The sequence below is a fragment of the Castor canadensis genome, chromosome 5, assembly GCF_047511655.1.
Source record: "Castor canadensis chromosome 5, mCasCan1.hap1v2, whole genome shotgun sequence".
Taxonomy (NCBI): domain Eukaryota; kingdom Metazoa; phylum Chordata; class Mammalia; order Rodentia; family Castoridae; genus Castor; species Castor canadensis.
In genome coordinates this window covers 50,511,216-50,514,938 of record NC_133390.1, presented here as the reverse complement: position 1 = coordinate 50,514,938, position 3,723 = coordinate 50,511,216, and the positions used below count along the sequence as shown (strand labels likewise).

General features: G+C 41.7%; 1 pseudogene; it reads left to right on the top strand.

The window, feature by feature from the left end:
* Positions 1-1,599: 1,599 nt before the first annotated feature.
* LOC109679897 (drebrin-like protein pseudogene) lies at positions 1,600-3,281 on the top strand (annotated as a pseudogene).
* The last annotated feature ends 442 nt before the right edge of the window (positions 3,282-3,723 follow it).

The window sequence follows — 3,723 nt, the reverse complement described above, 5'->3', positions numbered from 1 at the left end:
AATGTGGTATATAATGTTATATGTACAACATGTTTGGGGGACTGGGGGGAGGAGGGAGAAGAAAAGAGAATGATAGTGAATAAAAATGCATATTGAAATGTATTTCATCTGTGTAGAAGAATGGCATAACAAAACACACTGAAAACTGTTGAGTAATAGGAAGTAAGGGAGAGTAATAGAGGGGGGTTAATTTCATTAAAGTACAATGATTTCATGGGTGACATACCATGGCAAAACCCCTTTGAACAATGAATATACACTTACAAAACAAAGAACAGGAATGTAAAATAGATCCTGTTACAGGGTGGGTACTAGTGGTTAGGGGAAGGGTGAATGGAGAAGGTAAAAGAGGATGAATATGGTTGGGTTGATGTACTTTATATACGTGCATGAAAAGAGAACAACGAAACTTGTTGAAGTTGTTTTAGGTACAAGGCGTCAGGGATGAGGGAGAATGATGGTGGGGATGAACCTAACCAAGGTACATTGTAAACATATATGGAAATGTCATAATGAAACTGCCCCCTCACCCCCTACAATCAATATATGCTAATAAAAATGTTTTTAAAAAAAAGGCCTGTTAGGAGACTAAGTGTAACTTTTCAGGTAAGGGATCACAGCAGCTTGACTTATAAGTGAGAGTGGAAACAGAGAGCTGTATGAATTCAAGGGACATTTAGACAGCAAAATTAATAACTTAAATATAGGATGAGATTGGAGGAATATCAAAGACAAATTCAAGGTCTTCTCTTGCATACTTTGATCAATGGTGGGTCCATGCACTGAGATAGGAAGCATAAATTTCCTCAAATCAATTCTGAGATGTCCCAGTGAACCAAGCGTAAATGTCAAGTAGATATTTGTATATATGCATGACTTTATAGTATTGAGCTTACAGTTGGGAAAGTGAAACCTGGCAGATGAGAATATCCCTGCAAGGAAGATCAAAAGAGGATTATCCTGAAAACACAGAAAAGAAAGTGTTTCAAGAATGAGGGACTGATACAAGGTATTAAATATAGCCTTCAAGGTGAACCAGGAGGAGGATCCTCTTTCATATTAGCAAGAGCCACTTGGATGAGTGATGGAAGAGAAGAAAATTGGAAGGATTGGGAAATAAGTCAAAAGTAAAAAAATGGTGTCACTGAAGACAGGTCTAAGTATGTGCATTTATTATGGAGATAAAAAGGAAGACAGCAGCTTGGGGAGGATGCTCATGTAACATTTTAGGTAGTGCAGCTTATGCTGACAAGACAACCGCTGAGGTTTTGGTATTATTACTGAGAAGCAAAATATATGTGTTTATAACTTGATGCATAAGACCCACTGATTTCATTAGCTAGTAACTTGATCTTTCCTGTAGTAAATGTCCTTTTAATACTAACTCTATGACATTTATGATTGCATGATTTCTTTCTGGAGATAAGATTCTTGCAAGACTGAGAAAAACATAACGGTATTTATATTATGCTTATAGCAATGTTATTGGATATAATTTTTAAAGATTACATCATCGACTTGAAGAAAAATGGGCTTCAAACTTTTTAGTGACTGCATGTATTTTTTCTCCCAAATGGTATGTTTTTGGAATAGATCAGAATGGATGAGTAAGATTTAAACTAGAGTTGGCAGAACATTTTTTTATGTGAACTATGCAGTTGAAATTATAACTAGCAGGGTCTTTTTTTTTTATTGTTAGGAGAAACCCAGTTATAAATAGCCATGAAAACCATGGAATCAACTTGCAACTTCCATGAGCCTATTTTAAGTATTGTCTGTGAATGCCACAGGCAATCTGTTTGGCCCAGGGTGCCAGATATTCAATGTTCCTGTCTCATCTTTGTATTTTCCACATTTTTATTATAAATGACAGGGTGTTTATGATTTTGAATACATCTTGGTGAGCCTCTCCATTCCTTGGCCCCATTGCACTGTGCTGTTTCTGTGCTCTTCTATACTTTTACTATGGGTGACTTTAACTGATTAGGAGGCTTCTAATTATTTTTTATGTTCTACAAATTTTTGTTGGTATCATGTTGAATTGACTGTCATTCTCAAGACTTTTCCTCAAGAGACTTATCTATATGCCTGAGTTTTTGCTCAGTTTCCATATCTTCTTCCCTTAAGCCAGTTATCAGTTTCCCTTCTTGATTTTCTGCTTCTATGAGATGAAGAAAAGAGCAGGTGTTCCCCAGGAAGTCCCCTATAGACTGGGCTTTCTTTACCTATGAAGGCAACAGGAGTGCTACCCCTGTGGCTGGCACAGGGGAGGGTGGCTGCAGAAGTTCATGGAGGAGCCCAACACTGCCTTCTACAGAGTGAAGGACCTCAATTCAAGGCTGTGCAAGTTTGTCCTCATCAACCTGACAGACGAGGGTGTGAGCAGTGTGCCAAAACGAGCATGTGCTAACCCAGTCAGCACCATGGAACCTTCTTGAAGGGGGCCATGTGACCATGCACCATCATCGCAGGAGCCTGATAGAACCTGGAACCCCAGTGTGTCATACAGAAGGTTGTCAAGGCCTTTGGGGCCAACTGAAGCTTCCACAGGAAGAGTAGCCACTTCCAGGATACAGGGCCTCAGGCCCCAGTGGGCTCTGTGTACCAGAAGAACACCATATGTGAAATCTAGAGATAGCTTGTGGGCCAAAGTTCAGAAGGAGGAGAAGTGAAGGGCAGGATGAGGAGTAGCAGTGGAACCTGTTCCACCAGGAGAGTGCCCCCCAGAGCAGTGTTACCAGGGGCATCATGAGGCCAGCCTCCTGAGGATGTGTGAGCAAACCAAGAAGTTGTTTCAAGGAACAGAAAGGATCCTGAGTCTGCTGGTCAGCTGACCACACACCTGTGGATTTTCAGCAGAAAGAGAACGCCATGTCTGCCTCCTCTGTCTCCAGAGGCAAGCTGAGGAGCCCCTTCTTGCAGAAGCAACTCACCAAACCCGAGACCACCTCCTGCAGAGGGACAAATCCTGTGGTCTCAAGGCCTAGGGCAGGTGTCTTTGAGGAGCCAGTACCCATCACTCTGTGTCTGGCACAGGCAGAAGAGAAAGCCACATAGGAGCAGCCCTGGAGCAAGAGATCCTCTACTAGGAGACCCTCTACCAGTAGCCTCCACTGGTGCAGCAGCACACCGCTAGCTCTGAGCACATTGACTGCTACATGCAGGGCCAGGGCCTCAGAAGGCAAGGGCTGTTTGCCCAGGCCTTGCACAACTATTAGGAAGCTGAGGACACAGAGATTTGCTTTGACTCTGACAACCTTGAGGTGATTGGCAAAGGCTGATGTGGCTACAAAGCTGGGGGCCACTTTGACATGTTTCCTGTCAACAATGATGTATAACAAAGTTCTTTAAATGTAATAGCTTAAATAAACCCAAGCAGCTCCTGATTCCGTGAGCTGCCTGGGTGGTTCTTTTGGTGTCAGTAATTGAGAGTAGCTATATGACTCCGCTGATTGTAACTAGGAGTATATATGTTTGAAAAATTGTCTAGGATGACTTCATCTGGAATGACTAAGAATCTTTCTTGTACTAGTTTTAAATTTTTTTCCCTCAGTAGACTATCTGTATACATTCCCATAATAGTGGCAGGGGAGTAGAGAAAAAGTGAAAGTACATGAGTGCCTTTTCAAATCTCTTTTGCTAATATCCATTGGCCAAGGCAAGTCACATGGCTGACCTGAGTCACATGGAAGAGAACTATAAATTTATAAGGCAAGGGATGGA